Genomic DNA, 22,880 nt, shown 5'->3' on the forward strand with positions numbered 1-22,880 from the left:
GGGTATTTGGGCAGTATGACACCAGAAAACCTTAATATTGGATGATGTTGATGTTTTTAACACTGTAAAACTTAAACTTAACATGAGCAATTTCAGCTCCATAGGAAAAATGAGATCAATTTAGGAAGCTCTTCACTGCATTGAAACATGCTCTGCAGGCACACTTTCAAAAACAAATGATAAAAGACAACAGCAAGAACAACAAACAAGAAAAATGACTAAACAATACCACCACAGCAGACTGGTTTTAAGGTAGGAAACCAAAGTTGGGAATGAATGGCTATTTTCTGCCCTTGAAGTGAAAGGCCACAGTCCCCTTGCTATTGATCATATTTCTGAAGGTTCTAAAATTCTGAAAAAATTAGGAAAATTACCATTTGCTCAAAACACCAAGTAGGTAGTAAGGATAGTAAGAATGAGGAAAGACCAGAAGAAATCCATATTCAGTGACTGGGCATTTACATTCCAGATGAGGTGCAATTCAGATAAACAGGAAATGATGCTCATAAAAAATTAAAAATTGCAGCTGATAAAATTATTTCTAAGCATATCATTACAATTTAGCAGTAAACCTTGTCTGTATCATAGATCAACCCACAAAAATATAAATGCATTACTCAAAAGTAAATATTAAAAATATTTAAAAGAGATAGAGAACTAAACAGAATTTCATGTGTTTCCCACATCTTTAATCTGATACACACTTTAAAGAACCATTTATTAGTGATAGAAAAGCTCCAAATAAGATCTATGCTAAGTGGTAAAAAACTGGTTAAGTATTAATTATCTAGGGTAGAATATTTTCATCACTGTCAGCAGAGTCTCTGTGTACAAACCATTTAGTTATACACTGATAAACTTATTTTTAGCTCCTTTCCAGCTGCTGCTGCTGCTATTGCCAAAATTTTGCTTTTGTTGTTTATTTTTTTCTGGCAGACGACAATAATAAGTTGCTTGTGCTAGGAAGTGTTGTATTTCAATACCAGGAAGACTGAGCTGATATGCAAAAAAACATTTAAACTATTTTTGCTCAATGGAGAGAAGTAACATAAGTGTTGAGATCCTATAGGATGTTGGATATAGTGAGAAGGTAGGTATGTATGGGATTAATAGTAATGATGACAGGTGATTTACCCTCAGAAAATGAATTAATCAATAGTTATAATAATTGGGGCATTTTCCCACATTTGATGAAGTCTTAGGCAAAAATTATTTTGCTGGTTGTATCCCTAAGGCCCAGGCTCAGAACACACACCAAGACTTCAGTGCCCCTCTACAAATTTCTAATTAGGAATGCTTTGAACCAAAGCAGTATCTTTGCTTTACACAGAACACACCAGTGGTTTCATGTCCTGACCATACATATAAAGGAAGCAAATATAAGCAAAATAGCATGGGGTATTTTCAAAACTAATACTGCAATTCATTCTCTAAACATTGTAACAAATATTCTTTTCTAAACAAATCAACCTATCTTTTGCTTTCCAAAATTGTTTTGATATTCATATATTGTAAAACACTTCATAAAACCCCTCAACAAACACCCTTTATAGCTAGAAGAATTGTGGTGACCAGCACACCAAAAGTTCTGCACATTTTTCAAAGCACAGCATTTAAAGCAAGATGATTTTCTGGCCAATCATCCTCAATTGTAACTTTTAAGGGGAATTTTTGAGGGCAGGCAAAGTAGGCTACCATGAAGAAATGCAGGACTTGACAATAAAAAAATATATGTCGTAGAATCACAGAATAGTTTGTGTTGGAAGGGACCTTCAAAGGTCAAGTTTTCCAATTCCCTCTGCAATGTCCAAAGGCATTTTCACCTCGATGAGGTTGCTCAGATCCAGTCCAGCCTGACATTGAAGGTTTCCAGGGATGGGGCATCCACCAGCTCTCCAGGCAACTTGTTCCAGTATTTCACCATGTATAAAAACTCAATTTGCTACAATTAGAGCTTAGAGGCAAGAAATATTTCCTCATTAAAAATGTCAAATTTACAGCTGTGACAAGTCTAATTTTCTAAAAGTGATAGAAGGGGGAGCAGAAAAATTCCTCTAACCCTAAAAATTATGCAGCAAAGTCAATTTGTAATATATATGAAGTTAAAAATAAGGCATTATTCAACTTTTGAAGCAGGGCTTTATTTTCAAAACTAATGTACTTTTTCCCTAACCTCTTCTTCAAAACTGCTGTAATGCCATCAAATTAACTTTCCATTCCAGCATTCTTCCTCAGGTTCTAATCTTCTCTGGCATCTGAAACATTATCAAAAAATAGACTTCTCTTTCTCCCTGTAGTCCTGTGAAAATATTTAAGAATCCCAGTCTACGTAACTTGAATTATGCTGGACAAGGTTAGCTTATTAAAACAAGGAAGAAGGAGTAGGAATCAAAGCAATTTGATGAAGTGGCAGAGCTCACTATTCTCACTTCTGAGTGCACTGCTCAGCAGCCCTGTTCAATTTGTAGGGCGGAAAAAATATATTTCCTAATCTGGATCTTTCCTAATAAGCTCAGAGTGCAAATTGTTAGCAAAGAATCGCTCAGATTCATGAAAATATCTGAACACATTTATTTAATTGGCTTAAAAAACTGTTGAAAAAATAAATTCTTATAACCTGGCTGTGTTCCAGCCTCTGCTAATTCTGGGTTTGGCATTGCAAAACTCAGCTTTGTTTGTTTATAGAAGAGTGAATTTCTGTCTTTTTCCACAAAGTAAAGAGAATAAGGATTTTTGCAGTGAGTGTGAATATGTGTGGAGCACAGACCAGTGTCTATCATGCCCATTTGCCTGACAGTTGACAGCAAAGATAAAGCTGTACAAATGTTTGATTTTAAACTTGGGGTTTGTACTAAAATCAAGTCCAGCTCTTTGAATTTTCTCACATTGAAAGTAAAATGGCATTCAGAATTCAAAATCAGTGAAACTCAGCAGAAAGATTACAGGAATAAGGGGAAACACTTCTGTGATGAAGGCCTGTACGTAAAAATCATCTTTCTCCTTTTTCAGTGCACTTGAGTAAGTCAAACATTGCAGCCTTTAGTATTTCAAAACATTATTTTCTCCTTTTCACTGACAGGAAAAAAGCCCTGAAATGTAGCTCTGCACCCAATGTTTTTGGGTAAGAGAATCTTAAAGTACCCATACAAGTGTAAAGCAAATAATTTAAATGCACTCTAACATTTACACTGTGGTAGCACATATGGAAGTAACAAATTCAAGATTTCTTAAGAGTGTGTATTGCATATGACCAAAATAATAGTTTGTAGTTTGTTATTAATGCAGCATCTGAGAAGCAGAAATTTACTAGGAGGAGGGATCATGGAAAAACAAATTTGCAATTTGCGGAAAACTGGAACTATCTTGAAATAAAAACATTCCATATTGAAAATTAACCTTTTTTTAAAATAATTTATTTACAACTTCATTCCTAATTTACAGAAAAAAGGTTTTAGTGATTGCATAGCCCTTTTATTATTTTTCCAATGTCACATTGCAACATTTCTTTTGACCTTTCTTCATAACTTCACATACATTAGATATTATAATATAAAAAGGTCTAATTCTCAGGCAAAAATGTGAAACCTGCTTTGCTCATACACCTAAGAAGATAAATTGTTGCTGAATTAAAATTTAGATCTGTATAGCATCAATGTTTAACAGCAATACAAATGATACATAGGGATAATGACATCTATTTAACTCCTCATCAGGTTCTCTTACTCTTTATTATTGGCTGCATCTATAAATAATAAATTTATATCGAGTTTGCATGATCCACCTTGATCTGAACAGCATCAAAATCCTGGGTTAATAAAATGGGAAAAATATCAGCTATATTAGTAACAAGACAGCAACACATGGTAAACTATGCTGATTAAATGTACAGATGCTGTACATATGTTAAAATCAGAAATTAAGGAACAGTTGGAAAAAGAAGGTTTTCCATTTCATAGAAGGAAATTAAACACTCTTACAGCAGGTTATGGCATATTATGGTAATTCATTTACACACTTACTAGAGCCTAAACTCTCTGTAATACGGAACATTAATTGGATTTGGGTGAGTAACTGCTCTCCCCTCTCTGTTTGTCTATCTGTATTGTTGATTATTTTCTTTTTATCACTTTGGCAAACTTTCCCACCATTTACCACATGTAAAATAATGACACAGTGCATTTCTACATTCCAAAACTACAGGTCACTGTAATGTCTGAGTGTGTATCACATGACCTCAGAAACTCGACATATTTTCTACAGCTACCACAATAAAATAGGCTTCCAGGCTCTGGTTTTATGTAGCAAAAAAATAATATATTAATTAAACCTCAATGTCCAATGCATATTGAAATTATGCCAATAATTACCTTTCCTTGGGCGTGCATTTAGAATGGAAATTATTATTGCAGATTTGTTTGAGAAATTAACTCTGGGCCAGAAGCTGCAGACTTATTCCACAAGTGTATGAAAGTGTGTGATTTTATTTTTCCCCTCCCCACCCTCCTAGAAGTTCCCGCTGTGCAGACCTGCAGGATATTTTTAACACAATAAAATATTAACATGACAAAGTACCCTGTGTTACAGAGAGACAACATTGCAACCCAGGACACAAGGCAAGATAATAAAATACAGAAAATAAACCAGCTGCGAACTTAATAAAATCAAGTGGCCAATCATGTATGGGTATGCATAAACCCATAGAAAATACAACTGTGTACATTATATTTAATTTGAGTTTCTGCATACTATATTAAAATAGCCCTTTACAGACTTCATTTCAAGGCTATAAGGAAATTTCAAGAGGTGGAAAGGAGATACTGTGCAATGTGTTCAAGAACAGTAGGGCAAGAACAAAGTAGGCAGTCTAGTAAGAAATGGCTTTGAGTGGTGAGCTATAGATTTTAAACCCCTCTCCATATGTTTTTATATATAAATTTTCTATTAGATAATTAGTACAGGAAAAAAACACCATAAACTGAAATAATCCCAAGAGTACTCTTCTGACTTACCCCAGACAACAGGCAGGAGTGTCAGTTCTTCCACAGCCATTGAATTCCCATTCCTGACTACCTAAGTGTGTGGATTGAACTGGAAAAAATAATTCAAAACCTTTTTTTTTTCAAAATCTTCCCCTTAATGGTTTGGGCAGTTTCCTGAAAGGCAGGAAATTACATTGAAGCTTGCTTTGACTGCAAAGGCCCTAAAATACCTGATGGATAAACCCCCTTGTGCCAGGCTGCTCTCGGGGCGTGAGGGTTGCCATGAACGGCTCCTGCTCCATGGGCTGCTCTGTCAGAGGGGACAGAAGCTCCCTTGCCTCTTGCTCCAGAGGTTTGGTGGCTAAGGAAATGTGTCTGTCACTCGCTGTGACACGTCCCAGAGCCGGATGATTTCACTGGTTTGTCCTTGGGGAATGCCATCCCCTCATCCTCACCCAGGCATTGTCTGAGATAGTGCTAATAAGCGTAACCAAAACCATGACAAAGAAATGTGAATAATTAAACAGTGCGTAGCATGAAAATTCTCAGTTTCTTGCCCTGACCTCATTTACATCATTAACACAGGCAGGCAGGAATGGAGGAGAACCACATTTCCAGGCACTTCAGTCTTCAAGCATTATTGTCTGAATCCTCATTTTCTTATAGCATTGTTTTCTTTTGTTTTACTTATTTCTACTTGACTTTGCCAAAACTAAATTTATGATCTGATTTTTAGAGGTGACAAGGAATTAAAATGTACACTTTCATTAGAGCTTTAAGCATCTGGAACATCAATTTAATTTTGGCAAAGGGAGTTAGGGCAATGATACAGTGAACAGAAACACAGGCAGTCTCCTTAAAGGAGTTAGAATGAAAACACAGGCTACTAACAAGAAGGCATAAAATCAACACAATAAAGTTAACCTTGGGTGAGAAAAAAATTTTTTATATTTTTACTTCTTGAAAAAATGCTAACCTTTCTATTACAATTTTCTAAATTAAAATTCATTTCAAAAAGGAACAGCATTAAAAAATAAAATAATGAACAGGTGATACTTGTGTGGAAAACAGTGCCAGTTTTGTCAATGATTTCAACAAATCCTCGTTTTGTCTTATTCTGCTACGGCTTTAGTCTCAACTAGATCTCAGTCTGATCTTGGCCTGTGATGAAAACCTTGGTGCCTACATGCAGCAGGACTCAAATATACCTGTACTTTCATCATCATTCACTGGCTGACCAATGTACCTTGAGCCCTATGAAGGCTTATGAATTTTATTGATATTTTCTCTGGACAAATGCATAAAATATGGAAATCTATACAGAAAACTGACAAACATCTATTTTAAAATGTTTTAAATGAATCTTGCTATTGCTTCAATTGCTGTTGTCAAAACAAGAGAAGAAATTCTATGTTTAAAATCCTTTCAAGTATCTGTATTCTCCCTTCACAAAAGTCTTTAGAAAAGTCAGCCTAAATATTACAGAGGTGGAGTTTATAGGGGGAATGAAATTGTGAAATGGTGATTGTGTTTTGTTTCTTTTTGGCAGGTCTCTTAGAACAGAGTTAGCAGCATTTCTGTTCCTACATTTTCCAGGAACACACTCAGACTGGATTCACAGTACAGTTCTGCAGACAAACCACAGCCAGTTTATGAGGATTGAGAGGATTCACAAGAGGCCCTAAACCTGCAGACAGACTGCAGAAGTTGTGGTCGAAGCATGGTGGAAATTCAAAACCTGTAGATTAGGCCTCCAGACTAATAATTGTTCCTCTAAGTCGAAATGGATGAGTATAATTTAATGCACATATGCTTTTTTGGTTCTTTTCTTTACTAACCAGCTAAAAAGGGTCTTTACTAAGGCAGGTATAACTGTTTCCCTGGTTACAGAACTAGTGTTCAGTTTTCTTTCCTTGCTAAATAAGAACTTTCCTAAATAAGTTCTAGTGTTCTGATGGCTTCTGAAAGAAAACAAAAAACATTTAGCTTTTGACAACTATTCTATGTTTTAAAGCTAAAGAAAGACCTAGAGTATTCTGCAGTCCTTATTTTATTTTATTTTTACTATAAATTCCTTGCACTTTTCCTTACTTTTTCTTAAGAAGTTCTACACTAGATCCCAAAGAATTGTAACACATCTGCTTTTGACAGCAATTTCAGTCTTAGATTTTATTGTTGCTGTTTGTTATGTTCTCTGCAGTTTCCATATCTCAAAAACAACTTGAAAATGAGAAGAAACTGGCATTTAAGGGGACACCAACTACCTCAAACAAGAGAGCCAGAACTGAGCCATTTGGGATGACAATTTAAGCCATTCTTGGGGTTGCCAGGTACCTTGAGGAACTTCTTGCTTTCAGTGCTAGGGGAATCAGTCATATTGAATGCCTTGATATAAATCCCCCAGGGATTGCCTGAGCCAGCTCAGTTTCTGAGTCACTAATGAGTCATAATGCTTTGTCAAAAAATTGCTCCCCAGCACTTCAGGTTCAAGTGGAGGGAATTCTGAACTCACACCGGTGCTCCATAGGAGGCCTCTAACAAAGCCAGGCAAGGTCTGCAGGCAGACACAGTACCTTTCATTCCACCTCCTGGGGTGGCTGCAGAAATTAGACAGGCTTTCAGGCACATAGGCCTTTTTTTAGGCCTGAAAGAACTTTAAGAACTAGATACTAGTAGAGACCAATGACTCAGAGTTTAGTTAGACATGTATCAATTAGATCAACTTTGAAAGAAAAGATAGTTGGTGACTGTGGAGTATAGGAGATGTAATTAGGGGAAGGCAGAAGAGAAGCAGTGAGATGGTGAGGTTCTTTCAGCCTACAGAAAAGAGAAAGAAAATTGTCCTGTGGAACATGGCAAAAAGAGGCAAAGGGATAGAGAATTTACTCCGCCATAAAATCAGTATCTTTCTATAAAGCCCCTGATCATCATGAGACATAAATTTTAGTTCTCAGTGTATATTAAATGTATTTTTTAGGTTTATTTTCCTTTTTTGCCAACTATAATTGTGCTTTAACTAGTGATGCCATCTCAGCTTTACTGCTTCCTCACTATTACCTTCCTCATGCACCTGCCACCTTTGATACCTACAGCAAAACTGCACTGTAGCAAAACAAGGAAGTAAAGAAAATCATATAATAACTGAAAAGAATAATTGCCTGTAATTGATAAAGAAAAGAGTAATTGCCTGTAACTGATAAAGGAAAGAAAGGAAGGTTGACACATTGCTTGAGATTTCCATTTGTCACATATTCATGCAAAATATCTTTTTTTTTTCTATTTTTGTGTAAGTTTATTTGGTCTAGACTACAAGGATGGAAGAAATTGTGTCAATATCGCTTGTACACAGATGGGACAGCAGAGCCTCCCTCTTGTAAGCTCATATATGTGCATAGTTGAAGAACAGGCTATATCTCCGTGTCTCTCTGCATCTGCCTTTTGTGAATTACTTTTCAGCAAAGTTACTCTTCTTTCTGTTCCAACACAGCAAAACTCAGTTTTATTCAGTATCTGTCATGTTCATGACATCCCAGATGTTCTTGTTAGTTGTAGATCTGCACAATTACCTAAACAAATTTCCACTTCTTCTCAATACCAATGCATTTAAGATATAATGAAAAGCAAAAATGTTAATTCTGAACATTAATGAGCACTATAGTATGAGTAGCAAGTGATAAATTTATTCCTGTCACTAAAATACTTCTAATAAACATGGGGCAGATAAAAACACAAATGTTTTAGATCTCAGTTAGCTAAGTGGTCGTTAGTTCCTTGTGGAAGCAGAAGACATTTATTCAACAAAGGGCTTAGGATAAAGACAAAATAAATAGCTCCAGGGTACAAACACAGGGTCAGTGCGTTCACACATCCTGAATGATTTGACAGTGTTTATTTCTGTTTCTAAACAGTAGATGCATTCCTGTAGTAATGATGACACTGAACACTCACAAGAACATAGATACACACCCGCACACATGCAAATTCACACATGTACATGTGCTGGAGTGGTCATGTGTGGGGAGATGCTTAGCAAGTTGGAAGCCCACTCCTTTTCTCTTTCTTTCTTTCTTTCTTTCTTTCTTTCTTTCTTTCTTTCTTTCTTTCTTTCTTTCTTTCTTTCTTTCTTTCTTTCTTTCTTTCTTTCTTTCTTTCTTTCTTTCTTTCTTTCTTTCTTTCTTTCTCTCTTTCTTTTCTTTCTCTCTTTCTCTCTCTCTTTCTCTCTCTCTTTCTTTCTCTCTTTCTCTCTTTCTCCCTTCCTTCCTTCCTTCTTCTTTCCGACACTTCCTTCCTTCCTTCCTTCCTTCCTTCCTTCCTTCCTTCCTTCCTTCCTTCCTTCCTTCCTTCCTTCCTTCCTTCCTTCCTTCCTTCCTTCCTTCCTTCCTTCCTTCCTTCCTTCCTTCCTTCCTTCCTTCCGACACTTCCTTCCTTCCGACACTTCCTTCCTTCCGACACTTCCTTCCTTCCGACACTTCCTTCCTTCCTTTCTTCCTTCCTTCCTTCCTTCCTTCCTTCCTTCCTTCCTTCCTTCCGACACTTCCTTCCGACACTTCCTTCCGACACTTCCTTCCTTCCTTCCTTCCTTCCTTCCTTCCTTCCTTCCTTCCTTCCTTCCTTCCTTCCTTCCTTCCTTCCTTCCTTCCTTCCTTCCTTCCTTCCTTCCGACACTTCCTTCCGACACTTCCTTCCTTCCTTCCTTCCGACACTTCCTTCCTTCCTTCCGACACTTCCTTCCTTCCTTCCTTCCTTCCTTCCTTCCTTCCTTCCTTCCTTCCTTCCTTCCTTCCTTCCTTCCTTCCTTCCTTCCTTCCTTCCTTCCTTCCTTCCGACACTTCCTTCCTTCCGACACTTCCTTCCTTCCTTCCTTCCTTCCTTCCTTCCTTCCTTCCTTCCTTCCTTCCTTCCTTCCTTCCTTCCTTCCTTCCTTCCTTCCTTCCTTCCTTCCGACACTTCCTTCCTTCCGACACTTCCTTCCTTCCGACACTTCCTTCCTTCCGACACTTCCTTCCTTCCTTTCTTCCTTCCTTCCTTCCTTCCTTCCTTCCTTCCTTCCTTCCTTCCGACACTTCCTTCCGACACTTCCTTCCGACACTTCCTTCCTTCCTTCCTTCCTTCCTTCCTTCCTTCCTTCCTTCCTTCCTTCCTTCCTTCCTTCCTTCCTTCCTTCCGACACTTCCTTCCTTCCTTCCTTCCTTCCGACACTTCCTTCCTTCCTTCCTTCCTTCCTTCCTTCCTTCCTTCCTTCCTTCCTTCCTTCCTTCCTTCCTTCCGACACTTCCTTCCTTCCTTCCTTCCGACACTTCCTTCCTTCCTTCCTTCCTTCCTTCCTTCCTTCCTTCCTTCCTTCCTTCCTTCCTTCCTTCCTTCCTTCCTTCCTTCCTTCCTTCCTTCCTTCCTTCCGACACTTCCTTCCGACACTTCCTTCCGACACTTCCTTCCTTCCTTCCTTCCTTCCGACACTTCCTTCCTTCCGACACTTCCTTCCTTCCGACACTTCCTTCCTTCCTTCCTTCCTTCCGACACTTCCTTCCTTCCTTCCGACACTTCCTTCCGACACTTCCTTCCGACACTTCCTTCCTTCCTTCCTTCCTTCCTTCCTTCCTTCCTTCCTTCCTTCCTTCCTTCCTTCCTTCCTTCCTTCCTTCCTTCCTTCCTTCCTTCCTTCCTTCCTTCCTTCCTTCCGACACTTCCTTCCGACACTTCCTTCCTTCCTTCCTTCCTTCCTTCCTTCCTTCCTTCCTTCCTTCCTTCCTTCCTTCCTTCCTTCCTTCCTTCCTTCCTTCCTTCCTTCCTTCCTTCCTTCCTTCCTTCCTTCCTTCCTTCCTTCCTTCCTTCCTTCCTTCCTTCCTTCCTTCCTTCCTTCCTTCCTCTTACTTCCCTTTCTCTTTCTCTCCCCACTCACTTTCTCTTTCTTGCCTATCTGCCTACTTTTCATCCTTTCTTGTTTCTTGCTAGAAAGGAAATAGCAACAAAAATTTGAGTACTGTAACTTTTTAGTGTGTTCATTTCACTTGGTTTTAGCCACCAAGCTCCCTCCAGATGAAGTGCCATTGCCATGTGGCTCTACTGTCTCTTATCTCCCATTACCTCTGAAAGAAATCCATATCTGCTCCCAGCAGGAGGCAGGTAAATGTAAGTACCTACTCCAAGGTGTCTGGAGAGCTGTAGAGAGCCCAATGTGGACATCAGCATCCAGTCAGCTGGGTGACTGCAGATTCTATCACCTGACTCAACTAAGGCCTGGATAGGTTTGCTGAAACAAAGATTTCTGGTGCAATTTGAGATGCCCTGGAGAATCCAAGATGTCCATGGAGGATCAACAGATAAGACTCATGGAAAACCTGTGTGCTTCTACAGCAAAATGGGGGAGTCAGGTGAGATCCCAAAGCATTTCATGCTGCCATTAGGTGATTATTTCTAGGCAACTGAGCTGAATGACTGATCCCTCTGGACTGTGCAAGGAGTTCAGATTACAAATAATCCCCCAAATGTTGCTGTGTTAAACTGAATCCTTCTTTGGTTGATGGCCTAACAGTGCACACAGCAGTGACTTCAGCTGCCTAAACATGAGCACCAGGGCTATATGAGAGTCTCTAAATCACCTGCAAAATCTGACATTATAGGTTGAACACAAGACATCAGGGACACGATGAGGAATCAAGAGTGTCTAATGGAGACCAGGCATGAAGCACCACAAAAACTAAATAAAGAGATGCCTAAATTCAGGAAACTCAACCCATCCTCCAATTTTCATTCAAATAAGAGCAGATTTTGTTACTCTTATTTTTAGTTATGGACAAAACTAACACATTTAAGGTCTGACTTTGTAAAAAAGAAGTTCTAAACTACAGAGGCCATATATTTAAACTAATAACATTCCTTTTTCTCCTACAGTAGTTAAAGTTTTGTAAACAATGTGTGTACCTTAAAATGCCCCATAAACTAGCTTAAAACATAATTTTAAAAATTTTAAATATCTATAGATTGAAATATTTTTATATAATTAGGAGTGTATTTTATATAGGATAAAGTAGTTTCAATGGAAAATTTTGCACTTATTTAAACGTTTCTTTCTGAATATTCCAAGTCATTGTACAGCTTTGAATACATGCAAGTTAATAGAATTTCTGTAGCATCACATTACAGATTCTGGTTTTTAAATGATACATCATAGCAAAATGAAATATTCTGTAGTGTATGAATGATGTGCTATGAAAAATACACTTGCATATCTCATGCATTAATGCTGCAATATAATACATTTTCTGATCACAGAAAATTGATTGATAGTTTATTCTATATTAGCTGAACTTGTTCTCTGAAGAGTTTCATTCACTACAGATCTAGATCCCGAGACAAAAAAATTTTGATAAGCTCTCCTGAGCCTTAGTCTCTGAGTTAATCCAAATTGTGACTAGTGAAAACAGTATCTACCACTTTCTGCTAACCTCTAGTCTCTCGACTACCCAAGTTTTGTCTTTTTGACAAGAAACAATTTCAGAACAATTTCAGAAAATTCTCCTTTCTTCTTTAAAAATCTGATTGCTCATGATCTCTTCATTGATGTTGATATCTTAGCCATTGATAGCATCAGCTTTCTGTGTTTCCTTATCAAAGACATAGTACTGATCCTGGGAAAGCTGCTTTTATTTAACCAGGTTCATTGACGTCTCTCCTATTGAGATTTTTTAAAAAAGGGAAAACAAACAAAAACCCAAACAAAACAAACAAACAAAACCCCAGCCCCATCCTCCCTCATAAAAACAAACAAACAAACAGTGTCAGCACTCTACACCAGCCTCAGAGCCAAACTCAGGTCATTTCCTAGGGAATTTAGACCATAGGCACTCAACACTATTTACACAACTAAAAGAGGTTATTCAGGATATTTGTTTTGCAATGTTTCCAGGCTTTGGTAACCCATACATTTAATTGTGCCATCATTTTATCAGCTCTGAAGACATCTACATCCCGGATCATAGCTCTAAGTGTGCCACTAACAACTTGTTGGCAGAACCAACAAGTGCCAAGTCATGAGTGCCCCTCATTGTGTCATCAGAGCACCTCTCACATCCAGCCGAGGTGAAAACACCATAGGCATGATAGTGCCTGCAGGGACAACAGCAGTGCTTAGTTCCTGTGTCCATGGAATAGCCAACTTGGACCTCCTCAGGCTGGAAGCAGTGTTGAATCTATTGGGGTAATCCCACACCACTGAACTAACTGTAAATAGGCAGCTTGGATTGAAGGGTTCTCTTCATCCCAGCCATCAATACTAAATCACTTCTCCTTTTGTGACCATCATGTTTCATAGCAGATATCTTCTGCTGCAATGATAGAACTGTGTTCTAAAAAATGTATGAGCAAAGGAGATGGAAAATTCAAAAGCACTGTGCCTATGGAATGGAACTCACTTTTCTATATGAAATAAATAAACCACAGATATCTCACTGTCAAAGTATGTGAAAAATTCATTCTTTCCATTTCCTTTTTCTTCACACAGATTTCCATAATACAATACTTTATTAATGAATTGAAGTCTTTCTCCTATTTATTTTTAAATGGTGATACTGATACTCCTGTACATCCAGTTAGCCTTGAGATCAGACAAAAAATTCAGCTTTTCTTGAAGTATTGTCAAGAAAATATTGGTTTTAAACATATCGTTTTCTTAAGATATCATTGCCCAGCAAAGTTGCTGACTTCCCATCATGTGCTCAAGGATAATTGGAAGTGTTCAAGGCCAGGTTGGATGGAGCTTTGAGCTCATCTGGTAGAAGGTGGTCTTGCCCATGGCAGGGTCTGGAATCAGATGATCTTTAAGGTCATTTCCAACCCAAGCCCTTCTATGACTTTATGATTTTACCATTAGTATTTAAATGTTGTAAATCTCTATAAATAAACATTATCTTTTATCATTTAAAGAGAAAATTAGCAGGACTAAAGTATAATAGAAAGGTGTGCTTTATTTAAGTTCTAACAGAAACTGGTGTGCCTCTCAAACACGAACAAAAAGATAAATCTGCCTTTTGGGACTGTTTTTCTTTGAGCTGGATTATTCACTTTAAAAATCCTTCTAATTTCTACTATTTGTGGCATAGCAACATAAAGATTGAAATAAAAGCACATTTCAAAGTGCAGTGCAATGAGAAAAGTCCATCTGCATCGTTCTAAAATTTCAGGGGTTTTTTTCCATATCCACAATTTTCTGTCCACAATTTTCCATATCCACAATGCATCCTTGGTTAAGCGTTGCTACAACCGTCACTAGGATTTGCTAATCCTGCCCACATCTTTTGTACTTCCACCTCTGGGAAGGAGCTCGGAGCGGGGAATGTTTGGAACAGCCCCAGCAGGTGGAGATAAAGAGCAGGGACGGACGGAACGTGCCTCCGAGCGGCGCAGTCTGGTTCTCATCACCGGGGAGTTTGTGCGGTTCGAGCGGCAGCTCCTGACACGGAGGGATGAGTGATCCCTACAGACTGCCTGGTGCCGGCATCCCGCCCCGGGACACAGCCCAGAGCCAGCTCCCTGAATCACTGCCCGGACCCGGAGCGCCTGCAGTGACTAACGAGGCAGGAAAAGGCAGCCCAGCAGTAATGAAGCTTGCTGAAAAAGCTCCTGATGTCACCGCTGCCTGCTCTGCCTTTATTTGTTCTTGCTGGCTGACCAGCATGACTACCTGGCTGTACAGACAGTTTCCTGAAGGCAGCAGGAATTAGGACTTTAGGGAATGAAAGTCTTATCTATGAATAGGTAAATTAAGAACAGACAGGATTTTTAGCTGAAATTTGTAGCTTGCAGTAATTCAGAAGTACAGAGGTAGAAATCTCACTGTCCTTTTCCTTGCTGCTTCATTATGGAAGGAGCCAAAGTGAACAATCAACTCTCTCACACAGGTATTGAGTCAACAGATTGTGTAACAAAAGACATCTTCTCAATTATGATAACTATATATTGTGTAACAGCACAATTTCTTGACTGTGAGAACGCCATCGTGAAAATATTACCCCACAGCAAAACCATAATTCCTGAGATCCTGACACATTTATTATTGATTGCTTTCTTCCTAAAATCACTTTCTGGGCTGTTAGCACAACCTGGAGTCTTGCACAATGGGTTCTAGAGCCCACATTTTCTATAGCAGCAGCATTACCTGCAGAGCATGTGTCTTTCCTCTACATCCTAACAAACTTAAGCTGGGTATTGCCCCCTTTTCCATCACTGGGAGCAGGTAATCTGATGAGGCACACGAGAAGAAACTGGCAGGTGTTTTTGACTCTTTTAACAAGATGTGTGCAAAAAATGTGGGTGTAACACTGTGGTCTTTGAAGTATGACTGCCTGTGGTTAAAAGACATGGATCTCAAACATCAGTTTATTTTCAGATTGGAAATGGGCTTGTTTGTGAGGCTTCTGGTCCTGTTGTTGGAGATCTCCCATGGTCTAGCAAAGGCCCTGGACATTGCCATTCCCTGGTCACACAATGCCCATGGGCTCAGTTGTACAAAACAGCTCCTGTACTGGGGATGCTGTGTGAGCGTGGGCTGGAGCTGCATCATGCTAAAGGGAGAACTAACGCTGTTTCCATGCAGGAGTAGAATTTGGGACATTCTTCCTTCTCACCAACCTGTTCCAAGGGCTGGATGTGGCATTGAATGGAAAGATTGAAGTTAAAAGGTCACCTGTGCTCTTTTGAGTGAAAGGAGCACAGTTCAGCATAGCCATCATACCTAAGGGGGAGGGAAATTCACTTTGGGATGCTGCTGCATTGGAATAGTTTATTTTTAAAACTCCTCTCTTTTTTTTCTTAACATGTAAATTAGTATCCAACTGTTTTATATGGAGAGTGGGTGTTAAAAGTTGTTTGTGTTGTTCTTTACTCACTGTTACCTGAATTTTAGCTTTTTTAGCATGTAGTAAATCTCAGTCCAGTGAGAAAAAAAAAAAAAAAACAATAATGATGGACATACTGATGGAGAAAAGAAAATGTAAATTATACCTGTTTCTTTCTCAAACCTACTTATTCTCATCCATGACTGGTCTTTAGGTTCAAGAATCAAAGAGAAAAGCCACATAAATAATGTTATTCTGAGTGTCTTGCTGAGTTTAGTGAGGCCATGTAATTTTATGTTCCCAAGTTATAGGACAGAATGTTTTTCTTACATCAGTTAACAAATACCTGGTTTTTATTTAATTTAGTATTTTAGGTTATTTCCTAACACAATAGTAGGATCCTGAGTCATCTGTCCCTCAAATTTCAAATTAAATTAGAAAGATTTCAATCTGTTGACAGTCTTAATTATAGAAGCTTGATAAGGATTTAGTCTTTTTTTCCAAAGAGAAAACTACAAATTTTTAATTGCCATTTTCCATCCTTGACAAAGACTTTACCTAAAATGTTCAGAGAAAGCACTGAACTACATTACAGAAGTTATTCTTAAGTTCTTAAATTCTCAGTCTTTTTCCTCTAACAGCACATTTTCAATATTATTTTGTAAATCAGTAGAGTTTATAAAGCTAATTTTCATTCCCAAAATATATGACTATCCTATGAGGTCATTATTAGGGATAAATGTAGCTCCTGCTGTCTCAAGAGTTTCTTCTATTCCAAATATTTTAAATGCAGACAGACAATTTCCCGTCATTTTAATTCGTGTTGATTTTATGCTTCTAAAAGAAATTTAAGCCCAGCATTTTCAAATATACAATTTAATTATCTTTGTGCCTATTTTTATGGTCCATTTTTTCTCAAGTTAGGTACTGTATAACATCTGGGGTATGATAAATGATAGTCAGTACTGAAATTTATCTTCAAAACACTAATAGTTTTGCCATACAATTTTCAACAAACTCAAAACATAGATAATTTTCATACTATTTTTGTTTCTGATTTGAATAGCAAAAAGAGCTGTTTAATTCTTTGAGTAGTGTGAAATTCATACAGCCATCTACATAGACACAACAAACCACAGATCACAAGTATTGAAATAAATCTCAAAATACGTACGTGGTTTATTTAAAATGTTACAAAGCCCTATAAAGTCTTCAAATGCTGAAGCTTCTACAAATGTTTCTCCCTTATAAGAATGCATTTTTGTGTGTGGTCTTTAGTATTGCAGGAGAGCAATGGACGTTTGTATTGAGACAGTGCTGTATCTTGAATTCAGTAGTCTAATGCTTTTAAAATAAAAAATAGTCAAGTACATATGTAGACAAGCTGATACTGTACACTTTGTTTATTCTACAAGTCTATCTGTGATCATAAACTCTTGGTAAATATTTGCTCTTTGGAGATTAGATTTAACATACTTGCATTTACTTGCAATTACAGTATTGCTTTCGTGATGGCTGTTGCATGAGCTGCTGTATTTCATCAGTGACATAACGTAATGTAAAGATAAGAGTTAAGTGGAAAGAAGCCTGTTGTGAATGTAACCTTGGCCTGTTTCTGAAATCAACAGTTTACCACAGTCAGATTTGAATAATATTTCTCTTCTGTAGCCTTATTGCAGTTTGACTCTATCAGATCTCAAATCTGTATTTATTTTATTTTTGTTAATTTATTTTCTGGTGTATTCTTTTCTCTTTTTTTTTCCCTTTAAAAATGGCCTAATTTTGCAGCCTTTACCACTTTTGTTTAGGAACAAAGGCGCTTTTCTTCTTTCCTCATATGATTTATTGACTATTATGCACCCAACACTTTCAAATTGCTTCCAAAGGCAATAAAGTAGCAGGATAAATTCTTAGAAACTGAATTCACTTGTTGACTCTAAAAACAGAAAATTCAACGTTAATGCTGCCTTTTTTCGTGGTATTTAAGGTTTTTAAACTAAATGCAAAAAGGTCCTTTTATTTTGCCATACTGCATCAATCCAAAGGGATTAGCTCAGTATATGAGAGATATTTATGATGCAAGGAATATAACAGCCTTTCAGTAGCTCCACGCCTGTGATTGTAATGCACTTTTGCATTTCCTTTCACAGCTTTGTTTATTAAGCTCAAACATGCCTAAAGCAGACCACAGACATCATAATTGTACAATGCATACACGGACCATGTTTTCAGTTGTTTTAAACCAGCCTGGCTCTGCTAATTGCAGTGCAGTTGCTCTGCTGTATGCAAACACCTTCCTGCCACACGAGCCCATGGACAGACATCTGGTCACAGCAACCAACTCCAAAGAAACTGGTGGCATTGCTGATTCTAGAAATTTCCATTCCACAGAATAAGTGCACAGCAAAAATGAGGATATATTTTAAAAACCCATTTCAGCAGCAATTACACATCTCAATATTTAGATAAGGAAGCAAAGTTGTTATCACTTAATTTTATTTTCCCTTTCCTCACACTTATGAATTCATAATTTCTGCCTCACCATCTTCACCTTTTTCTTGCTTGCCTTCCACTTTTCAGAATTATTCAATAGAAAAAGAGTGTTTTCTCACTTCTAAAAAATGAAGTGTGCATCTTCATCTGAATTAATTTCTTCTACTTTTTCCTGCAGATATTCAAACTCTTTTCCTCTGTGTCCATTATTTTGTTCTACTTCTGCCATAAAAATTGTATTATTTCTTTTCACTTTTCTGTTACAATATTATTACAGACAGTACATTTTATGGGAATCTAAATAAATTTTGTTTTTAATCAATTGTTTCTGAAATCCTTCCTGAACCACTCTTCTGACACTCTATACATACCGGGTGCAATTAATTGGCATGAACAGAAGAATATTTCTGTGTTGTGCCATAAAGCAGTCATTGTTTTTCCTTTGTTATTTTAATATGAAAGAAATGTATTTATAATTAAGTATATGGAAAAATGTATTTATGGTGGTTGGAAATCTAGTGCATGTTTCAAAATCATTGAGCTATCAGCAGGTAGCAAAACTAGCAGAGATTTAACAATGTATAAGTTCATCTGTTCTCTTCTCCCTTAGACAATACCAGCACAATTTCAATAACAGAATTTTTGCCTCCTATGAATCTGTGGAATTACATAGGAGACAGTATTTTGTTTTCCTTAGTTTTTTTCAGTTTATGACAATGAAATGCAAAAATGCATAATTGAGGATCATCCTGGATCATAACTTTTCTGTGAGGATCACCTTTCAGTCCTTCTACCCACTCCCATTGCACTGGAGTCAAATATCCAATGAAACTTGGAATAAGGAAAACAAAGATCATGCCCAGAAAGGAGGCAATGAGCAAAGGCCTATTACAGAAGACATTCCCTTGATGAACAAGATATTGTCCTCCAATTTGTATCATTATGCAGAATCTCCACTGGATAACAAATACTTTCCAAATTCATCATTCTTTATCCAGAGGATGGTTGGGCTCTGGAACAGCCTCCCCAGGGAAGTGGTCACAACACCAAACATGACAGAGTTCAAGAAGCATTTGGACAACACCCTTGGGCAAATGGTGTGATTTTTGGGATTGTCCTGTCCTCCTGTCAGAGCCTGGAGCTGAGCTCAGTGTTCCTTCCAGCTCAGAAGTTTCCATGATTCATGTCTTCAGCAAAGACATTGCTCCTTCATTGACATTGAGGAACTCATGGACTAGCACAGAATTAAGTTCTCACACCTGGGAAAAAAAGGTCTGTGATCCAAGAAGATGCATTAATATGGTGCTCTGCAAATAGGTAGGAATCTAGAAAAATTATGTCTCTTCAAAAAGCAGCAAGCATTCAATATTTTCCTTTAATTTGAGACAATACCCATTCTTTGGGGATTTCATACTGCTTATGTCTTCTCTTCTTAATTTAATCAAGATCTTATTTTCCAAATTTTGTAATGTGTCACTTTAATTCCCATCATTCCAATGATAAAAAACCCTTAAATTTTAAGTCAAGAGTATTTTAAATGGGACCTAGGTTTTTTCAAAATATTTTTCCCAATAGAAATGAGCTGAAATTTTGAGAATCTCTTATGACACACAGTTCAAGGTACTTTTCCTTTCGGGTGGACATACCTGTCCAATATCAGTTTGTTTGAAGGTGAACTGCAAAACCTCGGAATCATCACTAATATCATTAGGAACCTTCCCTGTCCTACTTCCAGCCCTACCACACAAAATCAGCTGAAGTGTTCATTTTCCTGCGCTACCTCCTCATTTTATGTGTATTTCTTGATCTGCCTGGCACTGTCTTCCATCTACAAGGATGAATCTCCTTACCTTTAGAGCACTTTGCAAGACCAAATATTTTTCTGTTGCATTGCACAAGGAGGTAATTAAATACTCTGCTAAGGATTTCATTACAAGTCCCACTGAACCCTCTTGTTGTTCTTAGCTCAATTATTTAAAATTACACGTGATTTAATTAACTTGTAGCATATATGTGCATATGGAACATAATATTTCAAAAGTTTATCTTATAAACCATATTTCAAAATGTTACTAATAGCTACTAATAGGTAAGCAAATTAAAGGAAAAGGAAACCCATTTCTTATAAGCATTCAAAGCCTTTCCTCCATCCTTGCTCCTTCCCCTGCCTAAACACTGAACTTTGAAAAGTATAACTCCTAGATGTACAATGTGTCTTTATATTTTGATAAGCTGAAAAAGATTTGTTCAAGCTTGCCTCCTACATGCCATAAAATATTTTGGTTAATGAAAGAAAACTTTGAGAAGCACATTTATGTTTAAAGAAAAAAAAAAAAGATTTTTATTAAAATTTGTCAAATTGCAATTGCCCAAGCCATATTTTATCTGATAGCAACTCACTAGTTCTTTTTAATTAACTACATTAAATAAATTGATTGCACCTTTCCTATTTCTCTTAATTAATATGTGCCAAGAATCGCTGTAAGAAGAAAAAGGAGGATGTACAGCACTGATGGTATCAACGTTACAGCTGCCTGTCACATCTGCCAAAAAAAGTAGACTAAGTTTCTGAAAAATAGTGAGATACATTATAATGAAGACTTAGGGGAGAGAAAGAGACGAGTACTGGCATTTTAAACTTCCATACCAGCCCTTGCAGAATTGATGACTGCAAGTGGGTGTAGCTGTCAGCTAATATTCTCTGAATAACTCTATCACCTAGGGAAATCAGTGACTCCAGCAAGTTTATATTTTTACCCTCCTGAAACTAGTGTACATATACACTGTGTCACAGAGCTATCACATTGCTTCCTGCATGATGAACATGTATAATCCACCATACCATCCACCTCTGGGTACAAATCAGGCAAATATATACCCTTTGGGGTAGTGCATTTCTTCTTGAATTTCACTAAAAATCGCAGGCCAGCTCTCTTCCATGCCTGGGCATGCATAGCTCAACTTTTGGGTAAGAAAACTCTCCCTGATCCCTGCAGAGGGAGTATCCCTGTGATCTGCTCACTTTCCTTCCCTTTGCCCCAGAGGTGCCACAGCACAGTGGGGCTCTACAACTCCTTCCTGCACTGCCTGTCAATCAGCTGGGTTTTGGGAGACATAAATCATTTCCATTTTTAGTTGGACAGCTGGTAGGTTGGGAAAGGAAAAAACTGCTGGGTTGTTATGCAGCTGTCAGAAATCAAACCATGATATTTTGGTTTTATAGCACAGTTTTCCACACAGAATGCCCAGCTTCATATCCATTTACAAACTCTCTCCATAATGTGGAGAGCCACCATCTTCTCAGAAGCCATTTTCTCTGGTACTTGCAGCACAAATAAGGCTGGATTTCCTCAAGAATCTGTCATGATATCAATGATAGGACACAAGGAGGGAGATAGAGTGGATTTAAGAGGTCAATGAAAAATTAATAAATTCTTGATGAATCTTCTCGACCCCCAAAAGTTTCACATTATATTATGAACAATGTCACAAATTCACCAGGTTATGCTGCCTAAAGATTTCTATTCTACACATCTAACATTGACACTTCCCTTTGTTCCTCAGTGCAGTATTTCAGAAACATGCTTAACTACCTTATTTAATTCATTATCTCTCTTGGTACAATTCTTTAATTTATTGTCTGTGAAATCAACCATTTTCACTTCCATCACCCTGCTGTCTGTCATCCAGAAAACTGAATCCCAATTTAAAGTTATTTTTTTTCTCTGTGTGGAGAAAATCAAAGGTCAGTTTTAAAATGCTGCTAGGTTTTAGTCTCCATTCCTCAGCCTGAGTTCACCACCTTGTACAAAAACACAGCTATCTGGTTCAAGGCCCTCCTGTTAATCTTTTGCACTCATATTTTTCTTCACTATTATACTCAAAGTTTTCTGCCACTTATGGCGATGGGTATTTATTTTACTTGGATTAATTTTGATTGTGGCCTTCTTGACTGCATCCTAAGTATTTCCCATGCATTACTGAATCCCAGCCAAATCACTTTAACTCATTTCACATTCATCCAAGTAGCTATTGACCAAGTAAAAATAATACTGTAGTGCATTAAAAAGCTTGAATAGTTTCCTTTCTGATTAGTGTAGCAGTTAAAAACTCAGACTATCATAGAGATCCCTGTTCTTCTGAATTTTAAGGAACAGATTTAGATCCCATTTTTTATTAAACATTTATAGATTCAATTATGAAAAAAATTTACAGTTTTGAAAAGTTTTACAGCTTTCAGTTTTTCAAATCATTCAGGGCTTCTCACTTTGTCAATAACAGTGCTATGTAAAACTTTTGGTCTTAAAAGAATTCACATCCAAACAGCAGGTTCCATCAGTCTGAATCAATAATCAAACATATCTGAAGAATTTTCAGTAATTCAACAAGGAATCAACTAAATTGTCTAAATGGCAATCTTTGAGAAGTGTGACTTACTTGCAAGGGCCTCATTTAGTTCTCACTTGCTGTGGAGCTCATGGGCTGACCAGGTGTGCAAATCACATGGGTATAATCAGCCCAGATATGCAGATGTGCCTTCAGTCTTTCTGGTCATGAGCACTTTTTTGTGAAATAC

Source organism: Melospiza georgiana, chromosome 1 (genome assembly GCF_028018845.1).
Source record: "Melospiza georgiana isolate bMelGeo1 chromosome 1, bMelGeo1.pri, whole genome shotgun sequence".
Taxonomy (NCBI): domain Eukaryota; kingdom Metazoa; phylum Chordata; class Aves; order Passeriformes; family Passerellidae; genus Melospiza; species Melospiza georgiana.